This window comes from Anas platyrhynchos, chromosome 2 (genome assembly GCF_047663525.1).
Source record: "Anas platyrhynchos isolate ZD024472 breed Pekin duck chromosome 2, IASCAAS_PekinDuck_T2T, whole genome shotgun sequence".
Classification (NCBI taxonomy): domain Eukaryota; kingdom Metazoa; phylum Chordata; class Aves; order Anseriformes; family Anatidae; genus Anas; species Anas platyrhynchos.
In genome coordinates, this window is record NC_092588.1 from 119,775,539 (window position 1) to 119,799,777 (window position 24,239).

At 40.3% G+C, this 24,239-nt stretch overlaps 1 protein-coding gene across 11 annotated transcripts in view; it reads right to left on the reverse strand.

Moving 5' to 3' along the window:
• The window catches only part of UBE2E1 (ubiquitin conjugating enzyme E2 E1), a 46,005-nt gene that overhangs the window by 15,713 nt on the left and 6,053 nt on the right, over positions 1–24,239 (reverse strand). The window lies entirely within an intron of this gene.

Below are 24,239 nucleotides of genomic sequence, written 5' to 3' on the forward strand. Positions count from 1 at the left end.
GATCACACAACAACCAAGGCAGACTGATCCCTGCCAAGATCTCCCTCTTTCCAGTTACAGCAGGAAGAGGAATGCCCAGGAATACTTGCAACCTCAGGAGCTTCACCTGAAATATTTCAGTCTCTGCAAAATATTATTGTTAAAAAGTCACTAAACTTCTTCATGAAAACAATTGAATAATCGAATAATGTTTCTGCAAAGTTTGATTTTTAAACCAGGCTTCAAAGATCTAAAATAAAATCGCAGTTAACAGGGAGGTCAGAAGGAGACATAGGATATTCTCAGGAGTGTGCTGCAGCTCTATTTAGTTTAACAATAATCACTTCAATTTAGAAGCAAGTCCTCATAAAAATGTTCAAGCGAAATTAATCCATTTAGCATTGGTTCCAAAATTGAAAATAAATCCAGCCTGCTCAGTTCTTAAGGGCTTCCTTTTTCCTTTGCACTGGCCTCTTGCTAGCTTCTTTGTCTCAAAGCACTGGAAGTTTGTGCCACTACACACAGGGACGTTTCCAGAGTGTCCAACATGACTACAGAGAGGCTGACTGCTTTTGTAAGTCTGCAGCTTTACTGTGTACGGTATGCAAATAGGAAAAATACCAAACTGCTAAAAGTCAATGAGATAATTTTCATTGAATGCAAAGCTGTTTTCCTTTTCTCTTCATAGGTATACATTGGCACCTTGACCAAAAAAGAAAAACAAAATTAAAATGTACTGGCTTGCATTTGACCTTGTATCTCCCATTAGATAAAGCCCTGCACAAGAAAACATAAAACAAATTGGGAAAGAGTAGAAGAGAATCTGACTCGCCTAACAATTAGCAATAGCTTATTTAAAATGACAAGAAGATGTGATGGTAGAAACTGTGCTCTGCCAGCTTAACCTTGTGTTATTTTTACAACAGTTTCCTTCCTGCCATTTGTCAACTAGTCTATTAGCTGCCAAGATGGGGACAGAAATTCCTCCATATCATCAGACCTCATTTCCAAATTTAGTGTTTATGGAACAGATGCGTAATTTACAATTGGTAAGCAAAAGTAGGCAGTTTCAGAAATGCAGCATTTTTGCAAGTACACCACTTACTTGGGGCCTCCTCACGTTCCAACACGTTTTTGGTAGTTGATATAGAAATATAACTAGCAAACCTATCTGGTAAAGCAAACACACTCTTAAAGTGGTTGCCCAGCATCAGATTGACAGTTCTGTATTTAAAGACAATAAAAGAGAATCATTATTATGAGTAAATACCAAGGTTCTTGTGTCGCTAAACTCAAATGTGGTGTGTACCCTTCAAGCAATGAAACAAATGCTCTGCTTCTTCCTGGTACTTATTGGGACTTAGCAGGTTCTTACAGAAAAGGAGAAGAAACCACTCTTTCTGAAAACAGAACAGTTCAAGGGTGTGTGCACATCCCCATCCCCTCCCTCCAGAAGCAGTCTGAACTGTGCCAGGTTAAGATGATCACAGGACTCTCCCCTAAACGCCATGCTTTATCTGCTACAGCAGTGGAAACTCACCACAATCAACCTGCTGTGCCAGAATTGAGCTGGAACCTAAACCCGTGTCTCTGTCCTCCACACCCATCTCCTGGCCTATCTGTATCAGTGTGGGAACAGATTAAATAAAACAAAAAACAAACAAACAAACACAAAACAGCACAGCGTAAATATTTAGGCATCCTGTAGTACACCAGTTGAAAAACTGCGAAGTTAATGACTTTGTTTGGACCAACACAATCTGGAGGCTTTGCTCTCTTAAGAAGTTACTTGACTTTTACAGAAAAAGAAAAAAAAAAAAAAGGATTCCACCTATTTCCTAAGTCTGCCTAGCTAGCATTGAGATAACATGGTAGACTGGTTACCGTGGAGTTTATCATCATCAGTTTGCACAATAGATTTCATTATAACTCATAATTCTGTCGATCAAGAAACACATGGTAAATAGCTAAGATTGAGAGGGTAACGGCAGCTACAAACCAGCTTGGAAAAACCGGCCCCAGAAAGTTAGAGATGACGTGTAACGCTTGGCAAGAAGCCCCTGCTATGCTGAAAATTGAAAGCAGACAAAACTCTCTAACTTCCTCAAGCTAATAAGGACACGGTTCCTGTGGCTTCACCCAACTGTCTCCTCGAGCTAGCTTTCATATTTCCATGGAGAGGAAACGAGTTATTTGACAGCGGCCAAACAATGCATTGTCAGATTAGAGATACACTACCATCTCTCCTGTACCAAAATACAACAATCCTGTTGAAATCTTCACTCAGAACAGAGAACGCAATGCCTTGAGATTGCTAGTTTATATGCAGGTTTAGGTTATCTAGAGAACATCAGCTAAGAAGAAAAAAAAAAAAAAGTCTACCCATTTCTCAAATACTCCACAACTGATCTGTCTGTCCTACCCCTATGCCAAGACACTTGCCCTAAAAACACGCTACAAATTAAAACAAATCTATCAACAGCATCACAATCCCTTCCCCATTAGATGAGGGGTAGATAGAGTCAATGTTACTTAAGTCGAGAACCAGGTCATCGCGTGATCTTGGCTTCACATCAATATATTGCTTCCAGTCAGCATGCCAATGCTGATACTGATAACGTTATGGTGCTAATTGAAATATGTATTGAAGGATGCATTTTAGTGATACATGAAACCCAGGAAGAAAAATCTCACCTGGATGTCTTGCCTTTCTCCTTTATCTACACAAAACTCTTGGCATTCACTTCAGTTCATTTCATTCGCTGAACAAATTGAGATCACTGCATTTGGATTAGCCTACTTCACTGCAGGTGGCAACAGCGAAATTGAATCAACCACCCAATACAATGGAAAAAGAAAAAGAAAAATATTTGCTTACGCTTTCTCAAAGCCACAACAAAATACTATCAATTACACTGCACTACCCAAACCGTTTATTTGATTTTTACAGCTGTAAACTACTAACAAAGTTGCTTAGCAGAAGTCATGACAGCTTTGCCTTCAAGTTTAAATTAACGTGCACAGACTAGAAATGGAGAGATCCGAGATGTGAGTTTACTATTTTTTAAGTAAAACAGGTTTACCTACACTTTAATATAGCACAGCTGCCAGTCAATTACAGAGCAGGCACCAAAAATTGTTTATATACCACTGCAGGTTGGTCTTGTTAACAGTTCCAAACACACACCAGGTCACCGCAGCTAATCAGCATTTATTGTAGCAGTAACATGAATAAATATTATTTTGAAGCTGCCTCTGAAGGCAAAAGCCTGAAATAAAAGGTATATTTCAAGGGATTTAAAAACAAAACCAGGCTTTTGATTTTTTTTTTGGATAGCATTTTCACATGCATAAAGATAGCCTAAATAGGCATTTGTGGTGGCCTTCCAAAGTTTTATTTATTTTTTTGTTTTCTAAGTATTAGGAACATTCAGCTTAATCTACACTGGGTGCCACAAGAGGACTAAGCAGTGCTTTTAAATAGTGAATACAGCGTTGGGGCCAACTTTCAGGCCTTAACTTGCAGAGGCAGCTCAAGTCCTCCACCTCTTTCCCCAGAACCCTGCTTGGCGTTATGTTAAGTAACTCGCCCCCAAAGCAAAAATGCCAGCCATGACGAATTCTCACATTTGGCTTTTGATCCTCACAAGGCCTTCACTTCATCACATTTTTGACTGGAACTATCTCATGAAAGTAAGGAAACACTAAAGGCAACGAAGTGCCAGGCAATAAGAGTTTCCACTTATATTACATCACGTACACCTTCTGTAAAAGCACACCACGTCCACACCCACCAAAGCCAGCACGGGTGTCTGCAACTCCCCAGCTTCTACAAAGGAGAGGAGCCCTGGCAGCACCCTCAGAAGCTGGAACGGCCCCGGGATGGCAGGGTGCTGTGCTGGCAGAGATGCCCAGCAGGCAGGCAATAGGGACAGGACGTGCCAGGCAGCACAAGAGGCTCAAGAGTTCTCCTCCTTGCTGCTGCTGGGCCCACACGGCTCAGGATCCAGCAGCTGAGAGCTCACATTCGTAGTTTAAGTTTTTAACCTTTCGCTATCATGAAAAAAGGTCATGCTAACCTCACACTGAAAACGCTGGTGTTAAATAGTGCTTCAGGGGTATGTGCTCATGAACTTCCTGAACAACCTAAAAAGTTCAGACAAAGATATTAAGTGACGTTTGGTGAAAAATCACATTTCTTTATTGGAATGTATGAACAATTTGAAGTAATTCTGATGAGGGACTGTCACATGTCATACACGCCCAAGAAGAAACGCAACCCTCACGTTCACATAAAGCTGTTCAGAGACAGCAGTTTACGTTTTCCAACCTTTTAACCTGACTGGTGTTACAAGTAACACCTTAAAGCAGTAGTGAAAAGATCAGAAAAGACTTCTCTGTACTTTCTGAGAGTTGTGTGTCAGTGTTATTGGGCTGTAACTATTTCCACAGACACCAAAGGCAAGAGAAATGCAGAGGCACGCCTACAGAACTCAGAGCTGACACCGAGGTAGATGTATCATTTGCACCTAATTGAGCACTATTTGTTTTGTAAAGAAAAACGGAGTGCATTACTTACAATTAGGCAAAAGTATGACACAGACATAATAATATACAGTAGTATGGCAAAGCACCTGGAAGAACTGACAGCTTTAATACCCATGCGTGATGTAATTTTACATACATATCAACAGAACAGAAATAAATCTATCATTTGCTACAAATCCCTTTTTTTTTTTTTTGTTTTGCTTTTGTTGTTTGTTTGGCTTTTAGCAAGAAGGTAGGGAAATGCAGTGCAAGAACAAAGGAAAACAATGTTTTCAGTTGCTGCAGCTTCATTCACTTTGATTTTCTCACTAAAAGGCATTTTATTCCTTTTAGTGAAATAAAGATGTTCCACCTGCAATACGTTTATAATGTACATATATTTATAGTATTTACATTACACTAGAAAATTCCTTACCTAGTTTAGGTAATCCCATCCAAACTTTCAAGGTAAACAAGGAAGAAACATCTCTTCATTTAAGTTTCTACGTCAAGATCTCAGTTCAGAAAGTCTTAATAAAGTCTTCTTAATAAAGAAGCAAGAATGGACAAATTCCAAAGGCAGCCGACACTCCCATCATTAACAGAGATCTTTAATAAATTTTTATATTGGGCTTTTAATGAAACGTAGTTAAAAGTTACGATGAGACAACTCTTTGCAATTATGGCAGACTAGCTGAAAATAATTCACTTCTGAGCTTGTCTCAGAAATGTGGAACAGATCACACAAACACACAATCATTAGTAAATGTTAACCACCCAAATGGCAGCATCGTTAAGAGAACAGCAAGCTAACCAATACTAATATTAGTTATTTTTAATTCACTCTGTATAAATACATAAAACTACATGTCACACATGCTACTTGCAACCCATGAGTTAATTATACGACAAACACGCAATCTGATCAGGCAGAGTCAACCTTAAGATTAAATACTGGAGTAAGGCACCAAAGTATGTTATGCACTGGTTGTCAGCTTTAAAACTCATTTCTTTGATATGGATATTAATTTGACAAAATCAGCACAGGAAATTACTCTTAAACGTGCTTTTGTCACACACACACGCACTCCTCACATATGTGTCACATTATATATACGTATATATGTATATATATGTTTCATAGTGCAGAAACATTTTATAACGTGATTTACAAAGAAACTGTTTGTAAACAGTTTTTCCTGGTAAGCTTCTAAACAATACTAAAATAAAGCTTGGTCCCCCCATTAGTATAATAAAAGCTGTGTTACTGAAAAGGCTTTGATCACAGGTCAAATGCTAATTGTGTCACAGAATGTTATTCTTCTACTAGCTCATCAAAAGGAACATAGGAATCACCAGGCTGGATGAGGACTGAAGCCCACCTGTTCCCACAGTCTGTCTCTCACTGGTTTCCAGTGTCAAATGGGGCAGAGATGAGCATCCGACGTCTCCTTCCAGCTCATCTGCTTTCCCTGCCGTAGCAGCACGCTCATCGGTAACGGGTCGAAGCTCAAACACAAGCAGCTGTGGTTCCCTTCTGAAATACTATGAACAAGCTGGGTAATTGTGTCTGGTTCCAACCTCCATAGAAAACGATGAGTCTTTTTGAAGCTTGCTAAATTCCTGGCTTCAGCAGTGCAATACGGCATGGAACCCATGTGTCTGATTCTGTTCTGATTTCTAAATTAGATTTATCTATCTTTTAACCTCATTCCATATGCCTTTGTTCTTGTATCAAAAGATAGAGGAAAATGAGTTTCCTATCTATTTTCTCTAGAGAATAAAAATAAGGAAAATAAATATTTGCTCTACTATCTGAAGTAAACACTCCCTGTACCTTCACATAACTCTTCCGCCTCCTCTCTAAAAGGCACATATTTCTCCAATATTCCTTTTGAGATATTCCTTGTCCATCAAATTTTGTTTAACGCTGTCCAACATTACTTTGTACACATCTATATTAAGATTTTTTCTCATTCACATGCCAGAAATACTTATTGCCCTTTTCTTTTTCCAAAATGGGAACACTTTCCACCGTAGGTGTACCCTTAATGAGCACCACGTCAGTAAAGAGTAAGTTTCTTCCCTGCTTCCAAAGTAAGAAGCCTGCAGCAGAGCACGTGTTGTTAAATATCTATCCTTGTCTGCAAATACATTTGTATTGCCCCTTTCCAGAAGCCAGAGCTTTTACAGAAGTCTGGGCTAGATGAAGTCAATGGCAGAACTCCCATCAAATTCAGCAGAACTAATTCACATGCAGTGCAGGACAAAGGAATCACTTTTGGGAACCTGGAAAAAACAAGTGACTGCAAAGGGCAGGTTGCTGCAGAGCACTTTGATCGCAAGCCTGCTTCATCACACTTAGCCCAGTTATGCATTATGCCACTCCTCTTCCTCATGTTTACTGTCAAAGAACACTTTTGGAAGCATCTTTGCTGTTCCTGCATTCTGTAAAGAGACAGAGTATTGTATATTTTATGGAAGAAAAAACTCCAAGAGTTTGTTACCAACTGATGCTGAGCATTTTTGATATAAGCAACAAGCTTTGCTGCTGTCATTAATCTGACTGTGGTTTTTAGGTAATTACGGAACAGCAGAATCTTACAAAGGAACACATACAGGCTCTGTGAAAAGAGCTGAACGCCTCTACAGGAGACATTTTAAGGTTCTTTCTGCTTTAAAGGCAGGTGATTTATTCAAATTGCCTTTCTTAAACTCCCCAAAAGAGAATCTGAATATTTTGGCTAATGCCCAGGAATTTCTAGTTGTTGTTCCTACTACTTTTCTGTGCAACTACTTTTTTTGTCCTTTTCCTTCTGATACTACCAATGCTAAAGGAAAAAAAAAAAAAGCCTTCTGTATATCAAGCAGATCTTTCTCCTTCCTAGCTCCAATGTGTAGGAACTGTACGGTTTAAAGCCCTGCTGAGATTTGCAGGCATAAATGTCAACTACAATAGTCAAACCTTTTAACGTATTTATTACTCCATTCCTGATATTTTTTCACTCTATGGAATTAATACCATAATTTAAAGTGCCACTTATAAAAAAAGCCAAGACATGGTAAAAAGCCTGCTACCATCATTGCTTCCTTTACAAAAATATAGTGATTTCACTCATCACAGCATATTTAAGTTTAATCAACTTTGTGGCTCTTGCTCTGTGCAGGTATTAATCATTCATAAGCGTTTGGATTCTGCTCTTTGTTTTATAGGTCATTTCCATAGGCATTCCCTTGCAACCTGATCAGACCTGATGCAAAGTGGTCATTTCTCGGGTGAGTGGATATGGAAAGGGACGTGGAAAAGGGATACGGAAAGGGACAAAGAAAATAGCTGAAGAGATGCAAGACAGGTGTGTACGTGTGTATGTGGAAGAAGGGAGGGAGAAAAATGCTTGCTTATGTAAAAGCTGGGACTAGACAAAATGATTTCTGTGCAAGGTGCAGAATTCAAGTACATTTTAATCCGTAGGCAAGCAAGCCTAATCCAAAGGAACACAAGAAAAACATGCCTTTCCTATGCATCTCAAGACTAACTCGCATGGGTTTAATATTGCTTCAGAATCATCCTAACTAATAAGAATTACTTTGACTATTCATGACCGCCACATGCCTGCCCAATTCTTTTTTCAAATCCAGTTACGTGGTTTGCCTCAATAATTTCCCGTGACAGTAACTTCCATAGTCTAATTAGAAATATAAAATCCATATAATATCTTCCTTTTATTACTCTTGTATTTGCCACCTTTGATTTCAATAGAATATATCTCTTGGTTCTTATGTTATGAGAAAAATAAAACAGATGTTTCCAATTTATTTTCTTCTCGACACGAGTATTCAGTGCAGCACGAAGTTACCAGTTAAATAAAGGACTGAAGTATTTCATCCTGCCTGCGTTCTTCCAGACAAAGTAAACTTGGCTGTCTACTAGCAGAATCAGAGAAAGATGAACAAGTGAAGGATGTAAAGAAACTCAATCTTTATGAATTTTGAGCAAGAGGTTTATGAGAGAGCATCAGAAAACAGCTACAAGCATTAAAAAATGGTTCCCTGGTCAACGCTAGTAGACCTATATTTGAAGAATAAAATTCACAGACTTTAACCAAACGAAATAAAGCATGTGTCCTGAAGATGCCAGCAGGAAAAGGGACGATAACAAAGAAAGAGCACCTATCATGTAATGTCACCTGAACCTCTGATATCACGTATATTCAGCACGCTATTTTAAACTTCATTGTAGAAGCAGCTACAGCCAACAGTTCCTGCTTACTCTGGGAGCACAAGCAAGTTCTCAGATGCCATCATCAGCGTCACGGATGAATGGTTTAAAAGGGATCAATGCCAGAGTCTGTGGAGACATTTCTGGAAACTTCTATATTTGATAGAACTGCTATTATCAGGGTGAAAATTGCACCAAACACAAGCATGGCTTCAGCCAAAATGTCTCATAAAGCAGGGATCTCTGCAGACATTCAGTTTACAAAAGCAATGGAAGGAGACTTCAGCGGGACAGGTTTACAGTCTGATGACGTTGATTATAATTTCTGCGGAAATCCTGCTTGATTTAGTTATTGCAGGACGGAAAAAGACAACTCAGAGAAGCTCCAGAGCTCTCCATTCCCTAGGCTAGAGGACAGATCTCTTAATATAAGGTTACCCACCCTCCAAGCCAGTGCCAGCCTGCAGCGTGGCTGACTGGGCAGGATTCCAACTTTCCTCACCTTCCAATGACTGAGACACTGCTGCAAACAAACCAGCACCAAACCATCCAAGTAAATCCACAGAATGCAGGAAAAAATTACTTGAGACGTCTGGCAGTTTCTGTAGGAAATACTACCCACCTCTCAAGTATCATTCAAGCAAGCATTATGCATATTTGCACTATTTTGGCTGAAACCCTCACGTGAGGTACTGAAAACCACACAGTAAATTCAGGAGGACAAATACAAAACCAACTTATCTTAGACCACCACAAGCACAGTCCTTTTAAGTCATGCTACTTAACCGAGGACTACAAACTCTTCATTTTGAATAATCTAGTTTTATCTTATGTTTAGGGAAATAATATGCTACTTGGGGGAAAAAAAAAAGATGTTTACATCACAGTGCTTCATTTTACAGTATCATGGGATCCTTGATCTTTACACTAGCATCATTAATACACGTTAGTTACTGGTGAGAAGGCATTAGCTATACGTCACCAGTTTTCAGGACCTGAAAACAAATTTCTGGAACAGAGGAACTCTTGTTGACAGTACACATCATTGGGGTTTTATTTTTTTTTAAAGGGTATACTTTTGACAATGAAACAGTTCATGAAACAAAGTGACCTTACACAGTTCAGAAGTTCACTTTTCCAAGTGAAACTTTTCCCTGCAAAGATTGAGGGAAAGCCACTGGCCTGCTCTGATTAGTCAAGGGTACAAGAGCTCAATTAGTTCCTACTTGCTGACAGGAGTATTGGGTGGAAAAAGGAGACCCAAGTGACTGAAATACAAAATGAGGCATTCTAATCAAGTGTGATGACACTAAAATCGAGTTTTCTGAAAGTGTCATACATCTTCAAACAATCTTGAGTGACAAAGGTACAGTTTCTATCATACACACATCATATTTCATATACAAAATAGGGGTGTATATGTGTGCATGTGTACACATTTGCATATTTATGCACAAAATCTGTACATCTCCATAGGTGTACTAACCCAGTTCAATGTCAACTGAAGTGAACAGCGACTGCTACAGTAACAGCACTGTGAAAGTACAAGCTACTTAGGACTGATAAAAGAGAATTAGTCCACTTCTGCCCCTTTGCTTAGATTCACACATGCTCCTAAGCAGTCTTTCATAACAGCACATCTAGAATTCTGTCATCACTTTGGCAAATTATTTTTGCTATAAAATAATGCAGCACTGATCACAGCTAATACCTTCTGGTTTCAGTCACGACAAGAAGATTGGCCTTGCCATTTGTATCCCTGGGATTAGTGGTCACAAATCAGCATGATCCTTGGGGTCTGTTTTGCCTGCATGTGAGAGACTTTCCCATGTGCACTTCTCCTGGGCAATGCAACATTTAGAGCTTGGAAAATATGAATTCTGACAACTTTTGCAAGTCAAGTTAAATGCTGAAGAAAAGGAAAGTTGATCTTAGAATAAGTATTTTCCGTACAGCTACATTTGTACAGTTGTGGGAAAAAGAGAGATGGCAAAAGTAAACAGAAAACAGCCCCTTACTTCCTCAGAAATACAACTGCCTTCTGGCAAGTGAGTGTGAAAGGGGTGTTTGTACGCACAGGCACACTATAAACACACCACTAGCAAATCAGATGCAACACTGTTCTCTCAGAGCTGCTAAAGAGATAATAATCTAAAAGTTTTAAAATTTGTAAACTACTATTCATTACCTTGTAATCTGCAAAACAAAATTAAATGGTGGGCAAAACAAAAACAAGTTAAAAGCTACTTCAATTATTTCAAAGTTAAAGTCTGGCACCGACAATATATTCTCATTCTTCTTGCACAATTCACCTACTGCAAAACACAAACTGAGGCAGAGCAAGGCACTATTTAGAGCCTTTGTTACTGTTAAGGTTTCCTCTTTAACTGTGGGCAAAATCTAAACACACACTCCCTCTCCTAAGCATCTTTTCATCTTTACAGTCTGTTTCTGTTCCTTAAATCCAAGCAGAGCCCATCCCCAACAAGTCTGCATGCGTCCCCAGTGCACAATACTATAGGAAGAAGGCAAACGAGTTCAGATACGTTTCTGAAGAGTGGAAAGCAGCATCTTAGCTATGCAAGCTCCAATTAAAGCAGAAGAATACCCTAAACTAAGAAAATCTATCTACTAAAAATATCTCAGCAGTTGTGACTGATGTAGATGAAGAGTTGTAGGAGAAGCTGCCCAGTGGCTGATGTGCTGTTTTTAAACACTTCTCCCATTAGGGCTAAGAATGATCAAGAGACTCATCGTCTCCACAAGTACTCTTACTGTAAACAGCTAATGTTGAAAGTCAGACCCTTAATAAATATATGCATTTAATAATTTCACTCCCGAGACATGTGGTTGTACTACTACCACCACCAGAGAAGGTACAGAAAGAGTAATAAATAAATAAAATAAAATAAGGTAAATTAAACCCTTGTTTTCTTCAGTACTAAGTTGCAAAGAGAAACCTGAACACACAAAATAAATTACCTTTCATAATCCAGCAAGGGTGCTAAGGATGCACACAGGACTGATCCCCTACAGGCATACAGGTATTAGGAAAAAAAAAAACAGACCTTCCCTCTTCTAGATCAATGTTTTACTGCACATGCATTTATCTTTTTTCCTTTGTTTGCTATGTGCTCATTCACCCTACAATTACTAAAGTTTCCTAAAAATCAGAAGACCATAAGAGTCAAACTAATGCACAGAAACAAAAAACAATCCCTGCCCTCACCCTTCCCTCATACCCCAAAACAGCACAGCATGCCCCAGCTTTTCTGACACTGTGGAACAGGATAATAAATACGAGTAAGCAAGCCACATGAATTTGAACATGGCATTATTTTTATTATTTTTAAACAAACAGCCTATATGTTTGCTTTTCATTAGCTCCCCGTGGTGGCAAAACTATAAATGTGAAAGTTAGAGACATAAAGGGGAAAAAATGAAGTAGCCAATAGCAAAGATTTCAAATACACTTGCACAAGCACATGGTTTGTTTTACGGCTGCTTTACATAACAATAAAAATGTAATATACCGTGTTTTTTGGCAGGGTGTATAGAGAGAGCATCAAATGGCAATAACAGAGTAAGCACAAACGATCTCTTTGGAACAATTAAGCAATTTTAGAAGCACCACTATGTCCAAGAGCTAATGGGCCCAAAGAGATGTAAAGGTCAAAAGTGTGAGCTTTTCTCTACTGACCAGAGTTCACATATGTGACCCCTCCAAAGTCAGAATCACCGCATAATCACACCATATAGTCCCTAATAGAGAATAACCCCAGGTAATAACAGCGCATTAAACAAAAAAAAAAATCTTTCCTCCAGAAGCCAAAAGCAAGGTGCACTCCTCCACCCAGCTGCATCAGCATAATTAAGAAATGAAGAATTATTAATTAAATAAATAATGATTACCCTACTTGCACAAAACCACCTGAGAAAAAGAACATCACTGGATGTACATGAAACAGTCAGGTACTCACGCAGTTCAGTGAAGAGTTTGACACTTTAAGAAAGAATGAGTAAATAAGACTTAAATTAAAACCCACAGCTCTTCTGGTGACCTTGAACTCTATTAACATGAACACAGAGACACACAAAGGCACTTGTTTCTGGACACAGTTCATTTGCTAGCTTCAGCAAGGGCTGAAATTTAGCCCTTGACCTAGGCTGTCAGTAGGATATGACACACTATCTTTCAGGAAAACCAATCTAAGCAAACATCACAGTTTCACTACTACTTTCACGTTCAGAAAATGAGATTCTCTCTCGGAAAATAAAGCATTTACTAAAACTGTAAATAGATGACTTCCTAGATATGACATTTAATGTGTACATGAGTGAATGATTGATAAAAATAGTGACCAAAGAACACTGCCTTTGCTTGGTGTACACAACTGTGTGTACATACACGCTCACCTACTGTACTTTTCAGACATCCTCACAACCTCAGAGTGAAGAACCTCAAAGCATCCCTTTGACTACAACCCTTTAAGATAATAAAATACACTTTTCCAATGACCAACGAGTACCACATAAAGAAAAATGATAAATGCCATTTCTTATGCATACCTTGCACTGAAATTGTCAATGGGGATGACCCCAAGTACTTTAAAAACACATTCCTCCTTCCCTTTGATTCATGATGTGAATACTGAAACATTTGAAAAAAAATATCTATGTACACATTCAGTAGTTCAGATGATCAGTGCAACTTCATTTGCAAGTAAATTAATAATACAAGAACGGTTTTGTCATTTTATTATTTTTTTTTTAATTCCTCATAAACACTTTATTTCTGCCAACAGCAGAACCTTGCCTCTTTGTTTCCCTGCAGACACGGGCTGCAGAGTTTGTCAGACACCACAGCTTACTGCAGAAGGATCGGTGTGACCACAGGAAGAACGGTCCAGAGCCTGCTCAGCTCGGCAGGGCAAGGAGGCAGGAAGACACCAGCACAGCTCCGTATAAACCTGTGGTGGTGTGAAGAAAGAGGGGAAGCTCCACAGTGCAGAACAGGCACAAAAGCTCCCTTCTGCAGAACTCAGGCCATTGCAGTGACTTGGTGCACATTAGATTGCAAGGAAGACATAGCCCAGGAGATGAGCACAGAGGGAGCTGAGAATCTGTGCAAGAGACTGGCAGGTTTACTACTGGAAAGGGACCTGGCAAAATGCAATTTCTCCCTTTTGCTCTCTGCTCCTAAGGGCCACATCTAACCCCATCCCATATTTTCAGTCTCCCCTTGTGTGTCGTAGTTCAGCCGCCAACTCCAGCTCTGTTCTTCCCTTTCCCATTCATTCTAGGTCAATAAAGATTGCTGCAAATGAAGAGGCTTCACTAGCTAACACACGATTCTCCTTCCCAGATCCAGACCCCGACCAGTGCTGCTTCCTTATCTCTCTTTGAGCCAAGCTGTGAACCACTAACAAATCCCATCCAGCTGTTCAGCTGGCCATGAGAGACACAGCACGTCCTCGCTTGCCCTTAGCCCTTTATTCCAGTTTCTATCTAGACCCTGCCAGCGTACTGCATCCCCACTGCAAAGCGTTACCAGCCAAAGGCTCCACCACCCAAACCCCATTTTTCAGACTTCCCTGACAAAACCCAGTACCAGTTATTAGAGATGCCCTAGACTGCCAGGTCTCTGACACTTACCACTGCAATGAAACATGCACCTGAGCAATCTCAACGCTAAATTATTTGTCTGAACTTTGCATCGCCTCATAAAGACGACTCTGCTGTGAAAAGCGGAGCAAAAATTCCTCATAAAGCAATGTACAAAGCCCAGCTTGCACTGTCTATGGGCTAGAAAATCTGCATTTGCTGTGGAAAAAAAATTATCTAGAAGACATACCTGATACATTACAAAACCTCAAATGTAACAGAGTATTTATAGTCATTAGAAGTTAAGTACACACACTGAATACTAAGCGCTTGGGATTGGAATGTCTCAGCACACGTAATAGCTCTGCAATTTAACTAATATTTCCCTAACAAATAGTTACAGTCTTTCCAGTTATTGAGGTAGAAGGTGAGGTAGGAGCACAAAGACAGCAAAGGAAGCTGTTGGGCACTTTCATTAGTTCTGCTACTATCCAGGAAAAACAACAACAAACCAAAACAGGAAAACCAAACCAAAACACAGCACTGATGCATCTCAAAACCCATCATCTCGCCACAACGTAGCAGTATCACAACGTAACAGCTGCGTTAACCTGGATGTGCATAAAACCGGAAAATAACCAAATCACATATTCAAGATAATACAATAGCTGCTGAATAAAACAACTCGCTTATTTGCCTCAATCAGATAAGAAAAGAAAAAAAAAAGCAACGTCACAACGTAAGCAGAACTTAATTTGGAGAGGAAGAGAGAGCAGGGAGACAGCTACAAGCCCAAGGACTAGACCTATTTTATTATTAAAGAACATCTAAACGTAGCTGGAAATTTACATACCACTTTGCAAACACTGTCAAAAATAAAAGAAGTCCTTTGACCTGAAATTTTTACAGTCTAAATTCAGCAAGACTAACGCATGAAGGTTAACCCTTCACAAAAGCAAGGAGAAGTGCCTGAGTGACAGGAAACGAGGGCTCGCTTTAAAAGGCAAAGTGTAAAAAGAAGAGAGGCAGGGACCTTTCCAGAAAGGGCAGGAGTTACACGTTTTATGTGGCTGAAGTTAGCGGACTGGGATAAGGGATACTGGGATGTGGGAAGGAGGGCAGGAGAACTGAAACTGAGGATTTTATGGCTGCTCCACGTAGAAAGTAAAAAGGCTATTTGGTGGTCATCTACTTTAGCATCCTAGAGTGGTAAAAGCATACTGAAAATACATGTATGCAATTGTGGCTGCTGCCTCCAGTCCCCTCCCCTTGTACTCCCACAGCATCCACAGCCCCTGCACTGGGTGCTGAAGGTGCTCCCCAACTTCTCTATGGTTGCTTACAAACCTGTTGGCCATGAATTTGTTGAGCCCAGTTTTGAGTGTGCTGATACTACCTGCCTCTGCAACCTCCTGCGGCAACAGATTCCATAGCTCCATGGTGCAGAAGGACTGGTTATCTGTTTTGAAATGATCTCTTAGCAATTTCAGTGAATATCCCTGGTTCTAGCACTACAGGATTCAGCAAACAGCAGCTCTGACCACGCTTCTCTGCCCGTAGGTACAAAAGCAGGGTATGCTCCTTGGGGAAATGAAGGTTCACAGGGCCTTCAACAGATAAACCTGTAACTTACTAACTTTAACAGTAGTCTACTTGATTGCTACTGAGTTTCAAGTAATTTTTGAACTTTCTTATCCCTCTTGCTTGCTTACTTGTTTTGCTCTTCCCCTTCTGCCTCCCTCCCTCCATTTCTACTTCTGCCTTTATCTCCCTCTATCTCTGCTCCCTTCTTCCTAACCCTCCCCTAATCTACTTCTCCCCCTCCTCACTGTTGTTTTTTTCACATCTCCCCCGTGCTCTTACACATGCACAGGAGGACAATCCACGGCTCAAAAGCTGCATGCAGCTCACGCAGCGGTTTCAGGAGGCCTGCAAAGATGCAGCTGGGCACCTGTTACACACATTGCATTCTTCAAGGTACAGCAGGTTGTGCCTCCTTGATTTACAGAGCAGCGTAAGCACTGTAAGGCTGTATAAACACATTGACTTTATTGCTCTAAGAATGTTTTACCTCCCAGGTAGGGGCCTAAGACAAGCAGCACAGCTAAAACTGTTGTGGTTTATATGCTCACCTGCTTTTGAAAGTCACTGATGCTCAAGAAGAGGCTGACCCATGGATGGCTCTCCCCATTCATTCAAGAGGAGGACTTCCACCTTTGCCACAACTGTTTCTTTCAGCATCCAGTGCAAAATTGCCTCAGCTGTCCTGATGGGCTCTCAAATGCACCTTTAAAGTCTGGCAGTCTGGCTGTCCACAGGAACATAATGTAATGCCCTTCTGCCTTGAGTGGTTTTACGTCCTTTTCCTTTCCTCACCTACAATTCATTTATCCTCTCGGTCTCACCAACGCCTCCAGCCTAATTAACCTCATAAGGGGAAAGAGTGAATAGAGCAAATTGGAAAAATGCTATTCTAAAGAAAGCATTAAAATTTCACTAGGGACGTAAATCCTGGGATGTAACTAAAAGACAAGCAGCTGAAGAATAAGCCGAAGGCCTGACACCAGTTACTTTCCTAGTCAGAGATCTCCTAGGTCATTCTTGTAGCTAGCACACATCTTCTTGACTGATTTCCTAGCTCATGAGCATGCTGTATGATTTCAAGTAGGAAGGAAAGTGAAGACACTGCTTCAAATCAATTGAGATCTTGAATCAGATTCATGACATTCTGAGATTTCAGTTGGCACAGCCATTTAAAGCACTGTCTTCCCCCTCTCTCCCATTGTCCCCCAAATATAAATACTCTTATTAGAAGCCAGAGCACTACAAAACATGTTGAGATTCCCAAACTAAGGATTACCGCATCAAAAACAAAATTAGACAATTCTTATTGATAAACAATTTACTAGGAGCTTACGGAGGACACCAGCTATAAATGCTTGCATGCACTGCCTGATGTATCTCCTTTAAAAAGGTTACCAAGACATGCAGGAAATAATGTGCAAATTGGGTATTACAACAATCAGTTTGATTGATCAGAAACTTCTGATGAAATGACCTTCTGTGGTATACTACCCTATTGATATAATTGCTTTAGAACTGTGTTATTACAACTGTGCGCTTTTTAGCGATCCTTCAAAACCATCTGCAAGAGTTAAACCCTGCTTTAATTAAATATACTGCACTTTCTCCACCATTTACAGTGCTCTTCTCTGGGCAACCTGTACTTGTTCAGAATGCCAAGTAATACGCTGAAACTTTCAAGAAGTCATCCACTTCAAAATTTCAAACATATGGCATAGCCATAACAGTGATCACCTGAATTAGCACCTTCAAATTTCAGTGGAGATACTCGAGCTGCACACTAAACATTTTGTACAGTTATGCTGGTAGGCTTCCATGTATAAAAATCCTGAAGCTTTGCTGTTTCCTAAAAATCTGACAGGATTCTGAGGCCATACAAGAAGTATTTTCCTTCTTCTCATCAATTCATCTATTTTGAAAAGCCACCTTTAACTTCAGAATTAATTTTTAATGCTTGTGGGTCTTTTCTCTCCTGCGTGCTGCTCTCTGTAGGGTACTAGGCACTGAAAGAAAGAAAGAACAACAACAACAACAAAGACCCTTCCCCCGATCTCTCCTTAATAGATGCTGGAATTAGCTTCACTGGCAAGAATCTATTGCTGAGACATCCACAGCAGAAAGAGCATGAAATATTAGCAGCCCACCTGCCACAGGAAGCACCTCTGCTCTAGCCAAGAGCATTTGCTACTGACTTTACAATTCACAGCACCAGGTTGAGATTCTCTAGTTTCCAGCAAGGCCAGAGGCAAGATGAGCATGGCCCTCTCATCTCAAACAGTTATTTGCACTAATACAAAGGAAGGGCAAAATATTAATGCGCTGATTTTGTTTACACTCTTGGCTCTAAAAGTTGAATCCCTTGGAAGAATCGAGCCCTCAATTCCATGCTGATTCACAGAAATACAGAGGCAAGGAAATTTAACAGGTCTCTATGCCATTAATCGTACAGCCTCTTTAATCCAATTACTTCGTATTTTCTCTTAAACAAATGAACTGCCAAAACTTGGCCTGGGCCCAGCTCTCAAAACAGCTCAACTTAATCTTACCTGATCTATATTTTCAGCTGTGAAGTCAGGGAGGAAATGGGGAGGAGATGTAAAAATCAAGCACTGCATCTGCTACGAGCTACAATCTGCATGCCCCGTTCTCCTTTTTGCTCCCACCTCCCATCGCAGGGAGTGCAGGTTGATAAAGAAAACAACGCTGCATGCTGGATGGTGCAGTTAAGCGTACAGGTTGGTGATATATTCTCCTGGTAATGTCAATTAGCCCCTCACGCACGGAAAATATGTATTAAATGCACTGTAGTAACCATTACGCTTTCCACAAATGCCTTGGAAAGACCAACTGCGTGTTGCTGAAATTTGCAAATTGGCAAGAGAAACAAGAAAACCCCTCTGAATTCCAAAGTGTACAGTGTTTATTTTGACAGTTTCAGTTTATTTATAGTACTTGACAATACATGTTCTCCAGTTCATCTTGTAAAATAATGAAGCTAGCGTTTAGACCTCCACTGTTAAGCCTCAGAGGGGAAAATGAGCATAAACTTATTTCATTCAAATAAATGTACAGATTGGCAAGATTCTACTGTAATGACTAAATTACATCATTAATTTAGCTCAAAGTACTTTCTTTGGTGGAGAAAGCACAGCCCTTAACTTCATACGTGGTGTGCAAGTCTCCACAGATGTGCAATAATCTCTTAACCTGTTCACATGAAAAGAGGGATCCTTTTTGTTTGGTACATTAAATACTTGCAGAAAGGTGCTGTATGGAGGACTGGGCTTTCACGCCGAGTTATAGAAGAGCACAGGCAGAGGCTGCACTATGCACGAGCTCCCCAGTAACCTTATTCCTGTGACTGGTTTGAGTGCAGGCTCTCTCCATCTCATTCCCAGAACAGCCCCCTCCCACAGCAGGGCCAAAGTTGGTGTCCTGGCAGCCTGCACCTTGGCAGAAACCACAGCGCTCTCGGCCACCAGCAGCCTGCCCCTGGTGAAACCCTCAAATGCAGAAACATCTCCTAGCACTTCATCAATGCCCCAGACCCGTCAGTTCTCCCTCTGTGGATAATTTTGTCTTTATGTAAAAGACAGGAGAGATTGGAGCCCTTTGAGCGTAAATACCCCCCGCACCACGTTTCCCATTTACGTCTATGAAGTGCCATACACATATCAGGAATATTTCTTAAAACAAAACCAGACACATCACCCGCTGCTACACACACGTATCCAACACAGGACCCAGACGCGCAGATCTGGAATACAACTGAAACAAAACCAAATTAAAGACTGCGTAGCCAAGACAAAACGCAGAATTTGTCAGATAAAATGTATCTGCAGCATAATAAGTACAGTTGCACAGTGCCCTCCAAGGGCAGCAAAGCTGAAAGTCAAATAATAAAATTAAGTGGGATACAAGAGAGTGTGCACAGGAGGGATTTCGACCCTCTTTGTTCTTAGCAGTGCTACGATTTCACAGCCGCTCTCAAGATTCACCGGCCCGATACTTGGCATGCAGGAGCACAGCGCGCAGCTCGCCGGGGAATTGCCGAGCTGGGATGTGCCAAACAAAACCTACCACACAATCAGCCACCTCCTGCCACGGGACCCAGCAGCCTTGCCATTAAAACGTGCCTGTTTCTCTCTTTTTTTTTTTCTTAAGGGAGCCAAAGAAACCAGGAACATCTTCGGAAACGTGAATTCCTGCAATATTAACTAATCAATCCGCGGCAAAGGAGCTGCCCCCGCGCTGCTATTGTGTGAGCACACCAGGCAGAGGACTTCGCCTGCAGGAGCTGCTACCCCCGTAGGCTCGGAATTCACCACGTATCTAAATGCTGTTATTTTTCTGCTTTGCAAGGCAGCCCATACGCAGCTGCGGAGGATCTCTAAATTAGTTAATGCACCGCTTCAAAAGGAAGAGTTATTTCTCCAGGGATCGTGCGCCAAACAAAGGGGGGAGGGAATGGTGAACCACTGGTAGTTTGTGTGACAAAAGGTATTTTTCAGCTACACCGAGCTCTAATTACGAAGGTCCTTCCCACCCTGTGGCTGTAAAGTTCTCACTGAAAATACTTGCATTTCACAGAAACAATGAGGAGGGGGCAAGAATTAAAAATAAAGAGGGATCAAATCGCTTTTTCAAGCTGAGAATTGTCATTAAAAATGATCTGCATCTTTTTTTTTTATTCATTTGTCTTTTTTTTTTCCAAGGAAGAAAAAGCAGCATTTTTGTCATTCTTACTCTAAGAATTTGTGTATTAAAAACAGAACAAACCTATTTTAATGAAATTATTTTGCAATTTTTAATTACAAAATGTAAGACCCCAAAGTTTACGCTAGAATGTGGCTATGCACAGGACGGACTATTCCAAGCATGAAAACAATTTTAAAAGCCCAATATTATAATTTAACAGTGACGATCCATCCTTCGATACTATGATGAAGTTGAAAGCAAAAGCTCTTAAAGCATTATTGTCACTGGATGCATTGACAAAGTACATTTGTAAAAAATTACAAGCACTGTAAAAACAAATGTGATCAAAACAAATGCTAGGCTTTCACAGTATGTAGACGAAATATATTAAATTAGAATAAGATATAACTGGGTTCAAAACAGCCTTTGAGCCACACGTTTTCTGCAGACCTCTCTCTAGCCAAGAGATCCTAATTCCACATTGCGAAGTCCTGAAAACTATGAATATTATAGCGGAGAGCACTTCTCCCCACCATCTATACCGAGACATATATTTATTAAGTGCTGACAGTTAACTTTCACAAGACTCTCAGGGAGATCTGGACCTTATTCTGTGAATTTACAGAAACTGGGCTGAAGGAGCCAGGAAACACAACTGTATTTTATTATTATTTAAATAATGAATCCGTGATAGCATTTCACTCCGAAGTGAGGGTAAGCCTTGCAGGCAAATGTCTCCTTCAGTAAAGATTTGAAAATTATTTTTGTTTAAGTAACAGCTGGTCTTGCCTATGTGGACTTAAATGAGCCATGTGGAGACAAACTTGTTTCAGTTTGGGTAAGAAAGATTAAAAACATTAATTCTAGTTAATATCCATTTTGGTCCCTCTACACAGATGGGAAAAATAACATTAAATTACCATGCTTACATACAGTCAATACCAGACACCCAATAAAGCACAAATTCAAAGCCCTGCTCATAACACAACCGATGCTCACAGTTCGAGCAGAACAGCTCAGCTGCAAGTTAGCCTGAAACAAAGGAGATTTACATTCATTTCTCCACTTTGCCACAGACTTCCTGTGTGACCTTGGACAAGTCGCTCGGTTTTGTGAGCCCTTCTGTAAAACGGGGAAAAACATTTATTTCATAACCTCACAGCAATTAGCAGATTTACTTTCAGGAAATGCTTTGATACGGAGGTCAAATAAATGACATAAAGAGTATAAGCAGCGTTTAAACTTTAATTAATTTCTGTTAAAGCTTTGGAAACCTCATCACAAGGACAGAACCAAGGCTTTGGCACAATACTCACAAGTGTTACCTACACACAGAGATAAGGTCTGACTACACAGTGAGGTGGAAATGCATCCTGATGCCTGCAGACAGGTGCTGGCACAGACTTCCACGACCCAACGCAAAGACACGCCGCACTGCTATCACCAGCACACACAGAAGACCAGAGGTTCAGTGTCTCTGGGTCCCTTGAGCTCTACAACAAGAGCTGTAACTTTCTGATATAGCACAAAATAGTAGAAAAAATCACCAGGTACCCTCTTGAAAGATTTAAGGTGTCTGAAGTCCAACCAGTTATTCTCCAATTCATCTAAACCACTAACCACTGTTGGATTTGAAAGCCACATTTAACTTTCATAACTTAGTATTAATATCAGAAGTCAAGTCACCTTGCAGACAACAGAAAATTAAGGATCTCTAGAATGCTAATCTACTGGGGAAAAAATAAAGAAAGAATTAAGAGCCATTCAGAATCAGCCAAATGCTGCACACACACTACGCCAGCTCACTGATGGGAACAGCATTAACCCCATCAGGAACACTGACAACAACATTGCAAAGTATATTAAATAAATCTTTTTTAGAAAATATCTCCAAGTCTGAAACTTATTTTGAAACAGCACCAGGTAAGCATTTGGGGGACAGGGGCAAGCTATGGAAAACCAGAAGCGAGGAAACTATTGATGGGAGAGGAAGTTCTGGGATAAACTTCCCCTCATATTACCCACATGTGTGTAAAACCCACACAGCTGCTCAATCACAGGGTGTTGAGTGTGTTCTTTTTTTTTTTTTTTAAACAGTTGATCTGTGGGTTACACACATGAAAATACGGTCACTGCAAGCTACAAAAATAAAAATGAAACTCATTTGTTTTTAAGCTATTTTGTTTGAAATATCAAATGGTTTTCATTATTCGTAATTGCATCTTATATGTGGTGTTTTATAAGAAGAAAAAGAAAACAGTTCTTACTAAAAATCATTTACAACCTAAAGCTTTTTCTCTCAATATGCAGAGTTGCTCTGGGATGCGTTAAATATCTTGAACTCCCATTACTGCAATAAGACTGCAAGAAGAACAGCATTTTGCAGCGAGGCCAAAAATTAAAGCATGGCCAACCACAAACTGCTATCAAATACAAGGCTCTGCACAGAACACGGGGAGAATAGAAAGATGGCCAGAGCTGTAAGACCAAATGGCCGGTTAAAAAAAAAAAAAAAAAAAAAGGATGACATTTCCAAAATAACACAGGATACAGTTTCAGACACACATTTTCGAAGGTGACATCTGAGACTTTGGCACCCCTATAGCGGATAGCATACAGGTAGTACCTTGTAGCATATGCAGCGCCCTCAATATTTAAGTTTTGAGGTTAATCTTGCAGAAGAGAGTAAGATAACCAAAAGGAAACCCTCTCTCTGAAAAAATGTGTAGAAGCACAAACGCAGCAGAGGGATGAGGGGCTTGAGGTCAAAGTAAAGGTGAGGTTAGGAAGGAGGGAAATTGAAAGTAAGGTACAAAACTATGTACTTAATTCCTCACTCACAGCATGCTAGTAGTTGACATGAAGTGTGAGGGGGAGCAGCGATGCTGTTAGCAGGCATCCCCAGAGCAAATTCTGGCAACCTCAGACATCGTGCAGCGACTAGATTCTCTCACTTGCTCGACGTTCTCACACTCACAAACTGACTATTTCTATTTCTTTTTCCACAAGAGGTGAACTTTCCCCATAACTGCGATAGCCGAAACTCATCTCACTGTTGTGGCAATCGGCACCTGCTTACCCTTTCACAAAACAGCTGCTGCAGAAGCAAACTCCCTGGGCCTGAGTGTGCAACTCGAACCTCGTTAACCATGAGCAGAGCCATTATTTGCTCTCAGCACTGTCTTTATTGAAGTAGGATGGCTTCCACCCCAAGATGAGCAATACCAAAACTCCTTTGGTCACACGCAGACAAAAACCTCTCCATTCATGTTTTCCTACCTATCAACATCTTAAGATACAGTAACAATTACACCAGTTATGCCAGTTTCATGCGTTATCTGTAACAGTTGCCACCTTCACTGTCACTCATTGGGAGGCTGGAAGGAATGTGGGATACTTAAAACTACATTAGGGGTGAGAACTAATCATCACTACCTGCACTATGAACTAATCATTACGATTACAAATATTTACAAAGACTGAAACAAGACGAACTTACTATGCAGGCCTTGAAGTGCATTATCCTCAGATGTCAATGTAATTAATAACAAAATTCCCAACCATATTCTATTTTGACAGGTAGTCTGCTAGCTCCTCTTTACCTGTGAATGGTGCCGACTGAAACAGG